This window comes from Anguilla rostrata, unplaced genomic scaffold (genome assembly GCF_018555375.3).
Source record: "Anguilla rostrata isolate EN2019 unplaced genomic scaffold, ASM1855537v3 scaf0092, whole genome shotgun sequence".
Taxonomy (NCBI): Eukaryota; Metazoa; Chordata; class Actinopteri; order Anguilliformes; family Anguillidae; genus Anguilla; species Anguilla rostrata.
In genome coordinates, this window is record NW_026985664.1 from 1 (window position 1) to 11,119 (window position 11,119).

An 11,119-nucleotide genomic window follows, 5' to 3' on the forward strand; every position below is an offset into this window, starting at 1 on the left:
TTTAATTGATTGCCAGCATAGGGTACCTTTGCCCAGAATCCAAATTCAACCTCTAGCCCCTAGTAGTTCCCCTGCAGTGCTCTCAGTATTATAACTCACTAACATCACATTGAGGGCCACTCACAAAGATTGTACAAAGAACTCTTTAGGATGAAGCCTACATTCTTGCTGGCTCAATCATTTCTGTTGTCTATCACAGAAATATTTCACAATATTTTAAAATTGTATAAGTATTTTTAAAAGGCTCTGAATACTATTTGAAAAAGTGTTTCCCTGGAATGTATTTATTTAAAGGAATGTATGTTTTAAATAATATTTGGGAAAGTATTTGGTTTACTATTAAAATAATTTAAATAAATCAAATACAAAGTGTTTCATGTGTAAATGTATTTGAAAATACTTCAGATATGTATTTAACTACATTTTCAAATACAAATATGTATTTGTATTTTATTCAGGTCTGTAAAACATATATTATAAATATATATTATTAAATTACACTTACTGGCCACTTTATTAGATATACCTAGCTAGTACTGGGTAAGACCCCCATTAGCCTCCAGAGCTGTCAAAATTCTTCGCAGGATCGATTAAACGAGGTATGGGAAAAATTCCTTGGGGATTTTGGTTGATGCTGACTCGATAGATCCTACAAATATTCAGCCAGATTCATGCTGCAAACCTCTGGTTCCACCTAATCCCAAAAGTGCTCTATTGGATTGATATCTGTTGACAGTGCAGGCCATTGGAGTAAACTGAAGTCAGTGCCATGTTTGTGGAACCAGCTTCTATGCATTGTGACATGGTGAATTATCCTACGAGAAGAATTTATTTGAAAAATGGTAGACTGTGGCCAAAAAGGGATGCACGTGGTCAGAAACAATTCTTAGGTATGATTTGTCATTCAAATGATGCTCAGCTGGTATTAAGGGGCCTAATCTGTGCCAAGGAAACATTCCCCACACCATTACACCACTACCAGCAGCTTGTACTGTTGATACAAGGCAGGATGGATTTGTAGATTCCTGCTGTTTATGCCAAAATCGGGCCCTACCATCTGCATGTTGCAGCAGAAGGTGAGATTCATCAGACCGGGCAACGTATTTCCAGTCTTCCCTCATCCAGTTTTGGTGACATGCCCACTGTAATCTCAGGACGGGGTGTAGCACAGTGGGTAAGGAACTGGGCTTGTAACCGAAAGGTCGCAGGTTTGATTCCCGGGTAGGACACTGCCGTTGTACCCTTGAGCAAGGTACTTAACCGAAATTGCTTCAGTATATATCCAGTTGTATAAATGGATACAATGTAAAATGCTATGTAAAAGTTGTGTAAGTCGCTCTGGATAAGAGCGTCTGCTAAATGCCTGTAATCTCATCTTCCTGTTCTTATCTGACTGATGCCCATCCATTTCAAGGTTTGAAGTGTTGTGCATTCAGAGGTGCCTTTGTACACACCACTGTTGTAAAAAAAAGTTGTTATTTGAGCATTTCTGGCCTTTCTGTTAGCTTGAATGAGTCTGTACATTTTCCTCCGATGTCTTTCATTAGCAAGGTGTTTTCTGCCACAGATCTGCTGCTCACTGGGTGTTTTTTGTTTATCGCACCATTCTCTGTAAACTCTAGAGACAAGTGCATAAAAATTCCAGGAGAGCAGTTGTTTCTGAGATGCTGGAACCGCCGTGTTTGCCACTAACGATCATACCACAGTCAAAGCCGCCTAGATCACAAATCTTTCCCATTCCAATGTTTGGTCGAACAACAGCTAAACTTCTTCACCATGTCTGCATGCTTTATACATTGAGTTGCAGCCACGTGATTAACTGTTACGAGGAGTAAGCTATTGGCGTTAACAAGCAGGTGTACGTAGTAAAGAGGCCAGTGAGTATAAAAAATGCCAAAAACAAAAATCCAAAATCGAACTGGGAGCACACGATTGGTTCTCGGGAGCCAGACTCTCATGCTAGTGAAGTAGTTGGTGGGCTGCAAAGTTTTGTTCTTTTAAACGTGTAAACTTCTGTTGTCCAATTTGAGTGCGTATCTAATGTTTTTATTGGCTGGTATACCTACATGTCCAATAGGGAGGCATATTCTCTGTGGGCCTAGAGCATTTGTGATGTTGTAATTGGCAGGAAAAAGAAGAAGAAGAAGAAAAAACTTGAAATCCCCAAAGTTAGAGGCTTTATTATGTGGACGTGTGAAGTTGCTTGTGAATTCTGTCTGTTGACATGAAGAGAGAGTCTGTGGTCATTGTGGTTATTTCTGTAGGGAACCCTGAAAAGTGCCAAACTCTCGGTGCTGTATAGGTATGGGGCATGCTACCCCACCAAAGCGTAACCTGGCGTGATGGCATAACCATGTCAATATACCTCATTTTCCCTTTATTTTGGCAGTTACATGCACATTACAGTACCTTCATTCATGTGTGTTCACTGTTAATATCTACATCACTGTCATTAGCATGGCTTCTGTCTCTCACTTGTTATTGCCTGTCTCTCATAATGGTCTCTACTGAATACATTTATACATGCATACTGTACATTCTATCACATTTATGCTGTTGTGATTGTTGTGTTTTTCAGACCTACAAGAGCATTAAGGAAAGGTATGTGGACTCTTACCTCATTTCGTATTGTCTGTTTAAGTCACTTCAAACCCCAAAGCCTGAGTGACTCCTGCTTGTCATTACAGAGCCCAGTGCACACTGCAGAATCCAGAGCTACTCTCAGGGGCACTGATAGATGTGGCCAAACAGCTGGGCAACCTGAAGTTCAGAGTCTGGGAGAAGGTGCTGGGGGTGGTGCAGTACAGTGAGTATCTGGGGCAGATGGTGAAATCATGTTTTTTTCAAGCACTTAATGAACCCATAAAACTATAGAAACAAGATGTATACTGAAATGGTGCTGAAGATAAACAGTACAGAGTCAGCCAGTCTCTGTCACGGTTTCTGTGCAGGTAGATCATTTTTCTGTGCCTGCACCGGCTCAGTGGTTAGCATTCCGATTAGCCACTCGGCTAATCGTTATTTTGGGGTGTGGGGACGACTAGTTCGAGCTTGCAGATTAGCCACTCGGCTAATCGTTTGGTTCCTGTGGGAGGATTGTTCCTGCTTGAACATTCCATGCATTCCTGCAGGGTTACCTCTGATCGGTTTCACCTGTGGGTTGCTCACATCTTCCGCTGATTACCAGCCACACCTGTGGCTGGGTATTTAAAGCGTCAGTAGGCAGTGGAACGGTGCTTGAGTGTAACGTGTTTTGCTCTAGCCAGTTCCCTGTCGTATTCCTGAGAAAGGTATAAGGAATTTAAGAACAAAGAGATTTAAAAAAGAATTCTGACTTCAGTTTGTTTGTTTTTTGGAAAGAGGTATTAGGACGGTATAGGTCCAGATTCTGAGGCCGGCGGTTTTAAGGGGTTATTGTGTCACCGTTGGGGCACAAACCTTTCTACCCTTTACTAACCAGTTTTTCCCCCTGGTTTTAGTTGGCCTCAGAACTTCTTCTGTTTGTTTTTGAAAAGACATTTTATTTTTCTCAGCTTCGGTTCGAAGTTGTTTATTTTTCATTTCTCTTTTCCCTATTCCTTTATTTTCCTTATATACTCCTTCTTCCTCAGTTACCTGTTTAGGGGTTTGTTATTCATTATTTGGGATACGTCCCCTAGGAGTATAGCACCCCCTTATTTCGTCTCTCACGAGACTCAGTGGTTACTGGAGTGCCCTTTGGTAACTTATAGATCCCCTGTTTGGTCGCGTCTGGTCTTCACCCTTCCCCGCCCTCACAGAACACTCAAGCCAAATGGAAGTACCAGCGACCATCGGCCTGGATCAGGCTGTTACGGCTCAACAAGCCATCCTGACGGCCCATACAGAGGGGCTACAAATGTTGCACAGTCAACAAGTGAACACCACTACACAACAGGCAGAGCTGTGCGAGCGTTTGGCCCTACAAGAGGAGGCGTCACGCCGCCAGGAAGCTACACTGACCGGCCTGCTAGAGATTATGGGTCGCCAGCAGGTGGCTTCCGAGGAGTTTAGGCGAGGTTTTGAGGAACACCGGGTCCGGGTAGAGGAGGAGCGACGTCTTGAACGCGAGGAGACAAGGCGTTTCCAAACTGAGTTTCTTCGGAGACTCGATGCTCGCGCTCCCAGTACTCAAGCACAATCCTTTCCTCCCCAGACATACACACCAGCACTCTTGAGTAATCAGGAACCTAAACTTCAGCTCCCTGCTCCGTTCGAAGGTGAATCCGGCAAATGCCGGGGGTTCATAACACAATGTTTTATACAGTTTCGAGCTCACCCTTCACGATATGCTACGGACGAATCAAGAGTGGCGTTTATTGTTAGTCTCCTTAAGGGCCAAGCCCTGGCCTGGGCTGACCCACTTTTTCGTTCAAACTCGCCCATAATGACAAGTTCAGACCGCCTCATTGAGGAGATGGAAAGGGTGTTTGACCACGATGTTACGGGCAGCGAGGCGGCCACTAGGTTAACCCGTCTTCGGCAGGGAAGGAATAGTGTTGCAGAATTCTCTATAGCATTCCGATCGTTAGCCGGCGAATCAGGCTGGCCCGAACTACCGCTTATGACACTATTCACCAACGCCCTGTCGGATCCGGTCAGGGATGCACTGGCTGCGAGTGAGCCACCCGCTACTTTCGAGGCATTGGTTGCGAGAGCGATCCGCATTGATCACCGGGTTAGGGAACGAGAGAGAGAGAAGGATGAAAGGAGAGGTCGAACGACCCCTTACATCGCACCTCTCTTGGGTACGCCCATCTTCTCCACTCGTTCCCAAGACACTGGAATTAGGTCAGAACCTATGCAGGTGGACAGTGTGGACGTTCGCAGGGATTCGGATTTCCGATCAAGAACCAAGAGGTGCCACTATTGCAAACAGATAGGGCACCGCATAAAGAGTTGTCCAGTGCTAGCAGAAAAAGATCAGTCTCGTCGGTGAAGCGTAAGCCACCGGCGAGACGTGAGTTATCAGCCTTTCGCACCTGTATCCCCGTCGAACTCTCCTGGAATAAACAGATCATTAACACTAATGCATTTTTAGATTCAGGCGCAGTGGATTGTTTTATTGACATTAAATGGGCAAAGAAACGTGGATTACCTGTGCGTCTCTTGCCACAGCCTCGGGTGATTACTGCGCTTGATGGCCGTCCCTTAGGCACAGGCCTAGTGGAAAGAACCACCGCTTTTATTCAGATGCGCGTTCCTTTTGGTGAACATGTGGAGCGTATCAGATTTTTTTTGGTGGAATCGCCGACCTTTCCCCTTGTGTTGGGGCATTCCTGGTTGGTTAGGCATAAACCGTACATCAACTGGGGCGGGACTGGGGAGGCCATCCTTCAGTGGGGTTTGGAATGCGTGTCTCACTGTCAGCAGGAGACTATGCAGGCTCCTGGGGTTGGTTCTAGTTCCCAGCCCAGTTTTGAGTACTGTGATGAGGAGACCGTTACTCCCATCAGTCAGTTGCGACATCGCCCCTTCAGGTAGGGAGGAGAGCCTAGTCTGGGATCCGTGTTTTGACACATTCTCTCCTTGCGATTATGCCACAGAGGAATTCTCGGGTGAGGGGTGTTCTTTTAAAAGCCATAGCGAACAAGATACGGCAGATGAAATGGAATACCCTTATTCCGCCAGCATGGAGGATCTGGTTACAGTGGGTACGGTCACTATTCCATTACCAGTCAATGTCCCCAACGATTATGCAGATCTTGCGCAGGTATTTAGTAAGCAAGAGGCCACTACTTTACCTCCGCACAGAACATATGATTGCGCTATCGAATTATTTCCTGGTTCGGTCCCACCAAGGGGTTCCTTGTATTCTTTATCTATTCCCGAGAGCGAGGCTATGAGGGAATATATTCAAGAGTCCCTGGCCAATGGTTTTATTCGACCCTCCACTTCGCCGGCGGGGGCAGGGTTTTTCTTTGTTAAGAAAAAGGACGGCGGTCTGCGACCCTGTATAGATTACAGAGGTCTTAATAATATCACGGTCAAGAACCGCTACCCCTTACCCCTTATGAATTCGGCTTTTGAACGTCTCCAGGGGGCGACTATATTCACCAAACTTGACCTTCGGAATGCCTATAATTTAGTGCGAATAAGAGAAGGAGACGAGTGGAAAACGGCATTTAACACGCATAACGGGCATTTCGAATATTTAGTCATGCCATTCGGTCTCACGAACGCCCCGGCGGTATTTCAGGCCTTAGTCAATGACGTTCTTAGGGAGATGTTGGAGAGATTTGTGTTCGTCTATTTAGATGACATTTTAATCTTTTCCAACACTCCTGCTGAGCATGTCAGTCATGTCAGGCAGGTTTTGAAATGCCTTTTGGAGGCTAAACTGTTCGTGAAGGCCGAGAAATGCCTATTCCATGCCAAATCTGTCTCTTTTTTGGGGTTTATCATCTCTGAGGGAACTATTAAAATGGACCCTGATAAAGTCTCCGCAGTTAAGAATTGGCCCCCACCCACATCAGTTAAACAGGTGCAGCGGTTTTTGGGATTCGCCAACTTTTACAGGCGTTTCATTCGCAATTTTAGTGCAGTAGCCGCACCGATCACTGTGCTGACCAAAAGGAGGCCAGTGTTCATTTTGCTTGGACATCCAAAGCCGATGCGGCTTTCCGGGTTTTAAAGTCTATGTTCTGTTCTGAGCCCATTCTCATCACGCCTAACCCGGCACTTCCATTTGTGGTGGAGGTGGATGCCTCTGAGCTTGGCGCGGGAGCCATTTTATCTCAACGGTCCCCTGTAGATAACAAGGTGCACCCGTGTGCATATTTCTCGCGGTCCCTTTCCCCAGCGGAGAGGAATTATGACGTCGGGGATCGTGAACTTTTGGCAGTCAAGCTGGCTCTGGAGGAGTGGCGGCATTGGCTGGAGGGGGCGGAACATCCTTTCACGGTCTGGACAGATCATAAAAACCTGGAGTTCATTCAGAGCGCTAAGAGACGGAATTCGCGGCAGGGTCGCTGGTCTTTGTTTTTGCCCGATTTAATTTTATCCTTACTTATCGTCCGGGTTCAAAAAATATCAAACCTGACGCCCTGTCTAGAATCTATGACCAATCAGACGACAACCGCTCCCCAGAGCCCATTGTTCCCCCACTTTGATTGTAGCTCCTGCTATGTGGAGGATTGAGTCAGTGGTCCGGAAGGCTCAAAGGTCTGAGCCGGATCCGGGTGGAGGTCCACCTAACTGTCTCTTTGTCCCTGCTAGGGTACGCGCCCAGGTGTTGCGTTGGGGACATTCCACGCATCTGACTTGTCATCCGGGTGTCCACAGATTTAAGGATTTTTATCCCGGCGATTTTGGTGGCCTGGCATGGAGAGGGATGTGCGGGAGTATGTTTCGGCCTGCTCGGTTTGCGCTCGGAACAAGGGTTCTCGCATTCCACCGTCGGGTCTTTACGTCCCTTGCCCGTTCCTAGTCGCCCTTGGAGTCACATAGCACTGGACTTTATCACTGGGCTGCCACCCTCTGATGGCAACACGGCCATCTTAGTCGTCGTGGATAGATTCTCGAAGGCGGCTCATTTTATAGCGTTGCCTAAACTTCCGTCGGCTTTGGAGACCGCCCGGTTAGTTATTAACCACGTCTTCCGAATACACGGGTTACCTCAAGACGTAGTATCGGATCGTGGCCCGCAGTTTACCGCGCGTTTTTGGCGAGCATTCTGTTCGCTTCTGGGGGCGTCTGTCAGTCTCTCATCAGGGTTTCACCCAGAGACCAATGGACAGACGGAACGCACAAATCAGACGTTGGAAAACACTCTCCGCTGTCTGGTCTCTTCCAATCCCACCTCCTGGAGCCGTCAACTCGTGTGGGCAGAGTACGCGCACAATACGCTACGTAACGCGTCGACGGGGACCTCACCATTTGAGGCCCAATGTGGTTATCAACCTCCACTCTTCCCAGAATTGGAGAAGAACATCGAGGTGCCCTCCGCAGAGACATTTGTCAAGCGGTGTCGGTCCACCTGGAGGAGAGTTCGTACATCACTGCTACGCTCGTCAGCCAGTCAAAAGAGGCTTGCCGACAGACACCGCAGACCTGCGCCCTCCTATCGGGTGGGTCAGCGTGTCTGGCTTTCTACTCGCGACCTCCCTCTACGAGTGGAGTCTCGTAAACTCGCTCCTCGTTTCATTGGTCCATTTAAGATTCTTCGGAGAATTAACCCAGTCACGGTTCGCCTACAGCTGCCCCGGTCCATGAGAATTCATCCTACCTTTCATGTCTCTCGTCTTAAGCCAGTTCTAATAAGCGCGTTGGCCCCTGTGGACAAACCCCCACCTCCGCCTAGACTCGTGGATGGGGAACCAGTTTATACTGTGCGTCGCATTCTGGCCGAGAGGCGTGTGGGCCGTAGGGTACAATTTCTCATTGACTGGGAGGGTTATGGTCCGGAGGAGCGTTGTTGGGTTCCCTCTAGGGACATATTGGATCCTGAACTGATCCGGGATTTCCGCTCTCGTGGGTCCGAGGGCCCGTCTGGGGCCGGTCCTTAGAGGGGGGGTACTGTCACGGTTTCTGTGCAGGTAGATCATTTTTCTGTGCCTGCACCGGCTCAGTGGTTAGCATTCCGATTAGCCACTCGGCTAATCGTTATTTTGGGGTGTGGGGACGACTAGTTCGAGCTTGCAGATTAGCCACTCGGCTAATCGTTTGGTTCCTGTGGGAGGATTGTTCCTGCTTGAACATTCCATGCATTCCTGCAGGGTTACCTCTGATCGGTTTCACCTGTGGGTTGCTCACATCTTCCGCTGATTACCAGCCACACCTGTGGCTGGGTATTTAAAGCGTCAGTAGGCAGTGGAACGGTGCTTGAGTGTAACGTGTTTTGCTCTAGCCAGTTCCCTGTCGTATTCCTGAGAAAGGTATAAGGAATTTAAGAACAAAGAGATTTAAAAGAATTCTGACTTCAGTTTGTTTGTTTTTTGGAAAGAGGTATTAGGACGGTATAGGTCCAGATTCTGAGGCCGGCGGTTTTAAGGGGTTATTGTGTCACCGTTGGGGCACAAACCTTTCTACCCTTTACTAACCAGTTTTTCCCCCTGGTTTTAGTTGGCCTCAGAACTTCTTCTGTTTGTTTTTGAAAAGACATTTTATTTTTCTCAGCTTCGGTTCGAAGTTGTTTATTTTTCATTTCTCTTTTCCCTATTCCTTTATTTTCCTTATATACTCCTTCTTCCTCAGTTACCTGTTTAGGGGTTTGTTATTCATTATTTGGGATACGTCCCCTAGGAGTATAGCACCCCCTTATTTCGTCTCTCACGAGACTCAGTGGTTACTGGAGTGCCCTTTGGTAACTTATAGATCCCCTGTTTGGTCGCGTCTGGTCTTCACCCTTCCCCGCCCTCACAGTCTCAGTTCCTCCAAGTTCAGGAAGATCTTGTGGTTGCACTACACTGCTCTCAATTTAATATCAGAACACAAGAATTAACAGAATATATAAAATGCCATTAATAATATGGTTTATTAGTTGTGTGAATTGTCTGCATTGAATTTACTATGAAACGCGTTAACTGATGTATTCATTTTCATAATATAAGCATGTTTTATATTTAAAGAATAAATCATTATAACTACAGTATAAAATCCATAATTATTATATACAATATACTGTGTATGTGACCTGATCTGAATAGAGTATTTGAACTGTGCATCTTCTCACAGCCTTTCTTCTTGATATTTCAGCTCCTGTGGTGCTGGACCCCAATACTGTACATACCCAAGTCTCTCTCTCTGATGATCTGACCACTGTGATACACACAGGTACAGACCAGAAATATCCTGACAACCCAGAGAGGTTTAGCAGGTGTGTGAATGTGCTGGGATCTGAGGGGTTTACCTCAGGGAAACACAGCTGGGAGGTGAAGGTTGGGAATAAACCTGAGTGGGATATAGGAGTGGTGAAAGAGTCCATCAGTAGGAAGGGAAGTATAACATGCAGCCCAGAGAGAGGATTCTGGGTCTTAATGCTGAGGAATGGTGATAAGTACAGTGCATCTGGAGGTACTGACCTCACGCTGAAAAGGAAGCCCCAGAGCATCAGAGTGCAGCTGGAATATGACAGGGGGAAGGTGTCCTTCTTCGACTCCAGTGACATGTCACTCATTTACACTTTTAAAGACACATTTACTGAGAGAGTGTTCCCATTCTTCTGTCCCTGTTTGAAAAAAGATAAAAATGAAGGACCCCTGCAGATATGCCCAGTGAAAGTTTCTGTAACAGTTATGTCATCCCATTGAAGGTGTTTTAAAAAAAAGAACAAACTACATGTACTGGAAGAGTATTATAGAGGAAATCCATATTACTCTATACCTATTATGTTCCTCTATAATGATTATAATTTTTTCATTTTCATTTTCTTTTCATCATTAATAATTTAGTTGAGATTTATCATTGATAATGTACATATACAGGTAGTATCTTCTGGGTTTTGTTTTGTACCAAATCATTAGAAAAAATTATTTCATATCATTTTTGCTCATAAAGTAGATGTGCACCTGTAGTGTAGTCAAATACCTTTATATTTGATTAAAGTCATTCCTATTTAGCTGGGTTTATAAGGTAGTGTAGAAGCTTGAAATGTGTGAGTATAGTGAGTGTTTGTTAGTTTGATTCCATCCGTCCTCCTGTGTTCTTTTCAGATTTTACTTTGCAATTCACCCTGTCAGTACAATGCTGTAGGATTTACTGTACATCTGGGCCTTAAGTGCCCTTAGCTGCAAACTTCAACCATGATTAAATTATTGCCATTGGCAAATAATGACAAAGGTTTCTCTGATTGTGCCTTCCATTGTATTCTCTTTCTTATATCATGTCATAGAATGTAAATTACAAAAAAAGATTCCACAAAAAAGTATTTTTAATTAAATCCCTTTACTCATTGGGTTGCACACAAACATACAGCAACATGCACTAAGGTCTTTAAAATAAACTTCAGTGATTTTCTGTAGCTTCAAATGGTCATATCTGCACAGTTCAATGCTTATTTTTTACTTTAAAATAGCAGTTATTGGCAGTTAGTTAATTTTTGTTTAATTATTTCACAGTTAACACACTTAATAACACAAAAGAATCAATAAAAAGTCAGTGA

At 45.3% G+C, this 11,119-nt stretch overlaps 1 long non-coding RNA gene across 1 annotated transcript; it reads left to right on the top strand.

Annotated features, from left to right (window-relative positions):
• Positions 1–1,337: 1,337 nt before the first annotated feature.
• LOC135246251 (uncharacterized) lies at positions 1,338–10,796 on the top strand. The gene is made up of 2 exons (XR_010327576.1): positions 1,338–2,806; positions 9,715–10,796. It is a non-coding gene; the product is annotated as an uncharacterized LOC135246251 (long non-coding RNA).
• The last annotated feature ends 323 nt before the right edge of the window (positions 10,797–11,119 follow it).